This window comes from Saccopteryx bilineata, chromosome 6 (assembly GCF_036850765.1).
Source record: "Saccopteryx bilineata isolate mSacBil1 chromosome 6, mSacBil1_pri_phased_curated, whole genome shotgun sequence".
NCBI classification, from domain to species: Eukaryota; Metazoa; Chordata; class Mammalia; order Chiroptera; family Emballonuridae; genus Saccopteryx; species Saccopteryx bilineata.
The window spans coordinates 193,575,316-193,583,967 of NC_089495.1; the positions used below are offsets into that span (position 1 = coordinate 193,575,316).

Here is an 8,652-nt window from a genome sequence, read left to right on the forward strand (position 1 = left end):
GTTCCCTTCCCATTTCTAGAGCTGAAAACTACAGTCAGCTTCTCCGAATAGCGTGAGTTGAGAGTGAAGAAGGGGCATTTCCCCAGAGGAAATCAGGGTCGTGCTGATTCAACATAATTGTACTGTAGATTACTCAAATTTTAGAGTCAATAGCCATCATAACATAATCTTATTAAGCACTCATAAGCTATTATTTTTGGTACTAGGGGACAGAAAGAATGAAACTTGGACTTTCTATTCACTAACATAACCCCACCCCTCTGCCCCTCTACACACACACACACACCCCATGGAGCAGAAGCAGAAATTTTAGGAAAACAGAATGCATATTAACACTGTCACACCCTGTACTGGGTTGAATAGTATCTCTCCAAATTAACATCCACTCAGCCCTGGCCGGTTGGCTCAGCGGTAGAGCGTCGGCCTAGCGTGCAGAGGACCCGGGTTCGATTCCCGGCCAGGGCACACAGGAGAAGCGCCCATTTGCTTCTCCACCCCTCCGCCGGGCTTTCCTCTCTGTCTCTCTCTTCCCCTCCCGCAGCCAAGGCTCCATTGGAGCAAAGATGGCCCGGGCGCTGGGGATGGCTCTGTGGCCTCTGCCTCAGGCGCTAGAGTGGCTCTGGTCGCAACATGGCGACGCCCAGGATGGGCAGAGCATTGCCTCCTGGTGGGCAGAGCATCACCCCTGGTGGGCGTGCCAGGTGGATCCCGGTCGGGCGCATGCGGGAGTCTGTCTGACTGTCTCTCCCTGTTTCTAGCTTCAGAAAAATGCAAAAAAAAAAAAAAAAAATTAACATCCACTCAGAATGTGACCTTATCTAGAAATAAGATCTTTGCTAATATAATCAAGTTAATGTAGAAGAGGGAAAAAATCTCTTTTCATTTTACCCTTCCAGATTTTCAGCCGGGGCCTCTGTAACAAAAGACAGATTAACAAGAGGAAAACACAAATTTATGTAATAATATAAGTCTTACGTGACATGGGAGTCTTTATAAGGAAATGGAGACCCAAAGAGTTACACTTGAGTGCTTTTTTTTTTTAATTTTTAATTTTTAATTTTTTTATTTTTTATTTATTCATTTTAGAGAGGAGAGGGAAAGACAGAGAGAGAGAGAGAGAGAGGAGAGACAGAGAGAGAGAAGGGGGGAGGAGCTGGAAGCATCAACTCCCATATGTGCCTTGACCAGGCAAGCCCAGGGTTTCGAACCGGCGACCTCAGCATTTCCAGGTCGATGCTTTACCCACTGCGTCACCACAGGTCAGGCACTTGAGTGCTTTTATACTAGATTTGAGGACTAGCGGGAAGTTGTAGGAAGATGTGGCAGGATAAAAGGGGGGTGAGCTAAGAGTAGTAAACGGGGGCACTCTTGGCAAGGCTTTTCTGTTCAGGTTCCTCACAGGGACCCTCTGTCTTCAGGGATAAGGATGCTCGTTACTTACAAGTACAGGGAGGGAACCACTCACATGAAGGTCCTCGGCCCTGCTTCAGGGGAAAATCAGAAAGTCCTTCCTGCATCTGTGCTTCTCAAACTCCCTTCCATTTAAAATATTCAATATAAAAATAAAATAAAATATTCAATATGCCCAAGTGCCATATTTTTGGGGTAGCGTGGCTTGAATCCTACCATTAAGTCATACTGGATTTGAGTGGGCCTTCATCCAATGACTGGAGTCCTTAGAAGAGAAGAGACAAAGACGCACAAAGAAGAAGGTCATGTGACAATGGAGGCAGAGGCTTGTGATGCAGCCACAAGCCAAGGGCACCAAGTATCGCTGGCAACCACCAGAAGCCAGGAGAAAGGATGGAATGAATTATCCCTCAGAGCCTACGGAAGGAACCAACCTGCAGACACCTTAATTTTGGACTTCAAGCCTCGAGAAGTGTGAGAGAGTGAATTTCTGTCATTTTAAGCCTCCCTATTTATGTTGGGTTCTTTTTTTTTTTTTTTTAAGATTTTTTTTTTTTTACAGAGCCAGAGAGAGAGTCAGAGAGAGGGATAGATAAGGAAAGACAGACAGGAACGGAGAGAGATGAGAAGCATCAATCATCAGTTTTTCATTGCAACAATTTAGTTGTTCATTGATTGCTTTTTTCTTTTTTTTTTTTTTTTTTGTATTTTTCTGAAGCTGGAAACAGGGAGAGACAGTCAGACAGACTCCCACATGCGCCCGACCGGGATCCACCCAGCACGCCCACCAGGGGCGACACTCTGCCCACCAGGGGGCGATGTTCTGCCCCTCCAGGGTGTCGCTCTGCCGCGACCAGAGCCACTCTAGCGCCTGGGGCAGAGGCCAAGGAGCCATCCCCAGCGCCCGGGCCATCTGTGCTCCAATGGAGCCTTGGCTGCGGGAGGGGAAGAGAGAGACAGAGAGGAAGGAGGGGTGGGGGTGGAGAAGCAAATGAGCGCCTCTCCTATGTGCTCTGGCCAGGAATCGAACCCGGGTCCCCCGCATGCCAGGCCGACACTCTACCGCTGAGCCAACCGGCCAGGGCCTGATTGCTTTCTTATATGTGCCTTGACCGCAGACCTTCAGCAGACCGAGTAACCCCTTGCTCGAGCCAGCGACCTTGGGTCTAACCTGGTGAGCTTTTGCTCAAACCAGATGAGCCCGCGCTCAAACTGGTGACCTCGGGGTCTCGAACCTGGGTCCTCCGCATCCCAGCCTGACGCTCTATCCATTGCACCACCGCCTGGTCAGGCTATGTTGGGTTCTTGTTATAGCAGCCACAGGAAACTGATACAAACCTGTTACAATTTCTAAAAAGGGAGTGATGAATTCAGTCACATTCTTTTATTATTATTATTATTAATGACTGAAACAATAAAGATCTAAAACTGCAGCTTCTGAAAGAACCAGTTTTTTTTGCCAGTCTTGTCCCTCTCTTTAACTGCACCTTGGCATCCCATCGGGCCTTGTATTTCAGAACAGGGTCTCTGAAGATGCCCTTGTTGATGATAGTTTTGTCCAAGGGGATATCCACAGAGTATCCTGTGGGCAGAGATGACTGCAGTGATAAACTTTCATCAAGGACTTGATCTTTGACCTCTTGGTAATTTTCTTCTTGTCCACTGTCACTTTGTGGGGACAGCAGTCAATTCCAGCCACAAGAGCATGGCTCTAGAGGCAGTCTGAAGTGCCATCACCAATGTTCCTCACGAGGATTGTTCTGCGTCTGGAGTAGCATCTGGCCAAGACCAGCACAGCCTTCCCAAGTTTCATAAACCTGCCCATTTCGAAAGCAGCCACTGGGGCCTAGAGCAGGTCAGTCACATTCTTTTAAAGTTTATGAAAATGCATTTTCTTCCAAAAGCTCTATTGAACTGGTTTTTCAAATATCAATTTAAATTGAAGTTGAGGCCTGACCAGGTGGTGGCGCAGTGTATAGATCCTCGGACTGGGATGTGGAAGGACCTAGGTTTAAAACCTCGAGGTCGCCAGCTTGAGCACAGGCTCATCTGGTTTGAGCAAAAGTTCACCGGATTGGACCCAAGGTCATTGGCTCGAGCAAGGGGTTACTCGGTCTGCTGAAGACCCGCGGTCAAGGCACATATGAGAAAGCAATCAATGAACAACTAAGGTGTTGCAATGCGCAACGAAAAACTAATGATTGATGCTTCTCATCTCTCCACTCCTGTCTGTCTGTCCCTGTCTATCCTCTCTCTGACTCTCTCTCTAATAAACAAACAAACAAAAAATAAAATAAAATAAATAAATAAATTGAAGTTGAGTCAAGATCAGTCATTTTTTTTAATGCCTACCTTGGACGCATCTTATCTTGTTCCTCCACTCTTTTTTTTTTTTTAAGTGGAAGAAGGGGAGATATAGGGACAGACTCTCACATGTGCCCCAACTGGGATCTACCTGGCAACCACCATCTGGGGCCAGTGCTCTGCCCATCTGGGACCACTTGCAACTGAGCTATTTTTAGCACCTGAGGCGGAGACCTCACAGAGCCATCCTCAGTGCCCAGGGCCTATGTGCTTGAGAAAGGGGTGGGGGGGATGGAGAAGCAGATGGTCACTTCTTCTGTGTGCCTTGACTGTGAATCAAACCTAAGACTTCCGCATATGGGGTCGATGCTCTACCATTAAGCCAACTGGCCAGGCCCCAATCCTCCATTCTTAATCCGCTATTTATCATTGCAGCTCTGTTTCCTGGTCCAAGTGACAAGCCTTTGAGTGCAAATTCCACCCCTCTCCTTTGCTCTCTTTGCTATGGTTAGAAGTAATACTAATAAAATATGAAATTGAATCCAGGCTACCATGACAATTACACAGCGATTATATATTCATTTGGGCAAGGACAGGGCAGAGACACAAGAAAATAAAATAAAATATAAATAGGAAGGTGAACTGTGGGTGTTGTTAAATATTACTGCTATAGCCAGTCTAGTGTTTAAGAGCAAAGATCTCAGGTTAGCCCAACCCAAGACCAAATCAGTCACAACTTACCAGGATAACCTAACTTCTCTGAGCCCCAGTCTCCTCTGTGAACTGGGGTTTTTACTCCTGCTTTCAGCATCAGGCTTAAATGAGATGATATATGAAAAGTCCTCAGCACAGAACCTGGCATGTAATAAGTGCTCAATAGGCTGTAAAACTTTTTAATTTAATTTTTAAGAGAAAATACATTTGTAAGGTTCAAAAAGAAAAATGATATGAAAAAGAATACATTGAGACAACTGACTCCCATGCATCCCTCCCTCTCCCCCCGCCACTGGTAAACACTTTTGTTGGTTTCTTGTGGATACTTCCTGTATTTCTTTAAGCAACTATAAATATTTAGCCGCCTTAATACAAAAGGTGGCATCCTGTATAAATTTTTTCTGTACCTTGCTTTTTTTAAAGATTTTATTTATTTATTTAGGAGAAAGAGAGAGAAGGGGGGAAGGAGCAGGAAGCATTAACTCCCATATGTGCCTTCACTAGGCAAGCCCAGGGTTTCGAACCAGCAACCTCAGTGTTCTAGGTCGATGCTTTATCCACTGCACCATCACAGGTGAGGATGTACTTTTCTTTTTATTTTTATTTTTTAATTTTTTTTTGGTATTTATTTTCAAAGTTAGAAGCAAGGAGGCAGTCAGACACCTGCATGCGCCCTATCAGGATATCCACCGGCATGCCCACCAGGGGGCGATGCTCTGCCCATCTGGGGCCACGCTCCACTGCATTGGAGCCATTCTAGCACCTGAGGCGGAGGTCACAGAGCCGTCACCAGTGCCTGGGCCAACTTTGCTCCAATGGAGCCTTGTCTGCAGGAGGGGAAGAGAGAGATAGAGAGGAAGGAGAGGGGGGAGGAGGGAGTAGATGGGTGCATCTCCTGTGTGCCCTGGCTGGGAATCAAACCTGGGACTTCCAGATGCTGGGCCAATGCTCTACCGCTGAGCCAACCGGCCAGGGCTTGTACTTTGCTTTTTAAATTTAACAGCGTAGCCCAGAGATCATTCCCTATCAGTGAAAAAAGAACTCCCTCACCCTTTATTTTTACACACTACTCCATGTGTGGCTATGTCATTCCCTCCTATAGATGAAAACTTTGGTTGTTTCCACTTTTGCAATGACCCATAATGAATGCTGCAATGAAAAACTTAGTGCTTGTTTCTTCTGTATGTGCACAGGTGTATCTCTGATAGAAATACCTGAAAGTGGAATTGTTAGCTCAAAGGGAAAATGCCAGTGTTTTTTGGACACATATTGGTAAATTATCCCTGTAAAGGTTGTATCATTTTGCACTAGAAATGTATGTCAGTGTCTGTTTTCTTACAGCCTCACCAATACAGTGTGTCTGAAAGATGGTTATTATTGTGGTTATTGTTATTATGCTACTATTTGTGCAAAAAAACACGTTTTTGGAAGTATTTTATCTATAGATGTATGTCATCTCCAAGTTTATTTAAAGAGCTTATAAAATGTAACCTCTTTCAGAAGAAAAAAAAAAAGGCAGCATCCCAGGATAAAAATAGTCTATAATTAAAGAGAAGCAATCAGCCTGGCCTGTGGTGGCGCAGTGGATAGATTGTCGACCGGGAATGCTGAGCTCGCTGGTTCGAAACCCTGAGCTTGCCTGGTCAAGGCACATATGACAAGCAACCAATGAACAACCAAAGTGAAGCAACTATGAGTTGATACTTCTCGCTTCCCCCCACCACCTCTGTAAAATCAATTTAAAAATATTTTTTAAAGATAATAAGATGCCTGACCTGTGGTGGCGCAGTGGATAAAGCGTCGACCTGGAAATGCTGAGGTCGCTGGTTCGAAACCCTGGGCTTGCCTGGTCAAGGCACATATGGGAGTTGATGCTTCCAGCTCCTCCCCTCATCTCTCTCTGTCTCTCCTCTCTGTCTCTCCCTCTCCTCTCTAAAAATGAATAAATAAAAAATAAAAAAAAGATAATAAGAGCCTGACCAGATGGTGGTGCAGTGGATAGAGCATCAGACTGGAACGCAGAGGACTCAGGTTCAAAACCCCGAGGTCGCCGACTTGAGCATGGGCTCATCTGGCTTGAGCGCGGGCTCACCAGCTTGAGCGTGGGGTCACTGGCTTGAGCATGGGATCATAGACATGATCCCAGGGTCGCTGGCTTGAGCCCAAGGTTGTTGGCTTGAGCAAGGGGTCACTCTGCTCTGCTGTAGCCCCCCAGTCAAGGCACATATGAGAAAGTCATCAATAAACAACAAAGGAACCACAGCGAAGAATTGATGCTTCTCATTCACTCCCTTACTGCCTATCTGTCCCTATCTGTCCCTCTCTCTATCTCTCTCTCTGTCTCTGTCATAAAGGAAATAATAATAATAATAGAAGCAATCAGGCCCTGGCCGGTTGGCTCAGCGGTAGAGCGTCGGCCTGGCGTGTGGGGGACCCAGGTTTGATTCCCAGCCAGGGCACATAGGAGAAGCGCCCATTTGCTTCTCCACCACCCCCCTCCTTCCTCTCTGTCTCTCTCTTTCCCTCCCGCAGCCAGGGCTCCGTTGGAGCAAAGATGGCCCGGGCGCTGGGGATGGCTCCTTGGCCTCTGCCCCAGGCGCTGGAGTGGCTCTGGTCGCGGCAGAGCGACACCCGTAGGGGCAGAGCATCGCCCCCCAAAAAAGTAAAATTAAAAAAAAAAAAAAAATAGGCCCTGGCCGGTTGGCTCAGCGGTAGAGCGTCGGCCTAGCGTGCGGAGGACCCGGGTTCGATTCCAGGCCAGGGCACACAGGAGAAGCGCCCATTTGCTTCTCCACCCCTCCGCCGCGCTTTCCCTCTCCGTCTCTCTCTTCCCCTCCCGCAGCCAAGGCTCCATTGGAGCAAAGATGGCCCGGGCGCTGGGGATGGCTCTGTGGCCTCTGCCCCAGGTGCTAGAGTGGCTCTGGTCGCAACATGGCGACGCCCAGGATGGGCAGAGCATCGCCCCCTGGTGGGCAGAGCGTTGCCCCTGGTGGGCGTGCCGGGTGGATCCCGTCGGGCGCATGCGGGAGTCTGTTTGACTGTTTCTCCCTGTTTCCAGCTTCAGAAAAATGAAAAAAGAAAATAAATAAATAAATAAATAATAATAATAATAATAGAAGCAATCAGAGAGAATAGGAAATGATTCTTGAAAATATAGTTACAGGAAAATATTTTATATCCATAAATATATTAGAAAATAGGATAAACATGACCAAAGACCAAATTAGTGTTTGGGAGTATCAGGGCAAGGAAATCCTTCAGAATATGGACCTAAAAGGTTTGAGCAAAAAGTGCTTTAGACTTATATTTCTATATCAAACAAGCAGAACTCTGCCAACAAAAATGAATTCAAGATGTATGCCAGAAAAATTAAAAAATGGGAACCAAAACAAGCAGAAGACTTGCTATGCAAGAAACGATGAAATTAACCTAAGAATGCATGACATATGGGCACAAGCTCAGGAAGAAATAAGAACAATAAATTAGAACATGAAGCCAACAGGCTCTATGTAAAACACCATAAAGAGAAAAGTCCATTTTTTCCCACACAAATTATATTCTTAAAGAGCTATAATGCTCTAAAAGCAAAAGGTAAAAAGAAATGCATCTCTTCTGTCAACAAGTTCAGTCTCTTGTTAGTGAAGGCAGAATAAATACTCACTGTGGGAATTCGGTGCAGAGAATTGGATACACAGGCAAGGGAAGATTTGAGAAGCCAACAGGAGACCAGGGGCAGCCAGGAATTAGACAAAACAGTAAACAAAGATGTGCTGATCATGCTCAATGCCTGGATCTTGGAAAGGAGCTCTGATTTGTTGTTTTTCTATTGCAGGCTGTGAAAACTACTACGATGGCCAATTTCAGCTACCAACATGCAGCCCCTGAGCATGGTGTTGGGCAGAAATGTATACAATCAGTTTCTGTGGGCTGGTCCACGCCAGCTCGAGCACCCCATTGGTAGAAGGGTGCCCCCACACTTTGGGACAATAGGACGTGTTACGAGAGCCCTGGAACAAGGGCTACTAGGTAGGAGATGAGACCATAGAGGAAGTCTCATTTCCTTTCTGTTGGGCTAATAAAATAGTTGTCCTACAGTGGAAAATATTTGCATAATCATATTATTATCCATGCTGTTTATTCAAATTTTAAAATCAACAACCATCACAACATAATCACCCTACTGTGTGCCAAGTAGGCAGTTTTTCTAGGTACAAGGAATAGAGA

General features: G+C 46.0%; 1 pseudogene; it reads right to left on the reverse strand.

The window, feature by feature from the left end:
- Positions 1 to 2,832: 2,832 nt before the first annotated feature.
- On the reverse strand, positions 2,833 to 3,235 carry LOC136308637 (large ribosomal subunit protein eL27-like; annotated as a pseudogene).
- Positions 3,236 to 8,652: the final 5,417 nt, after the last annotated feature.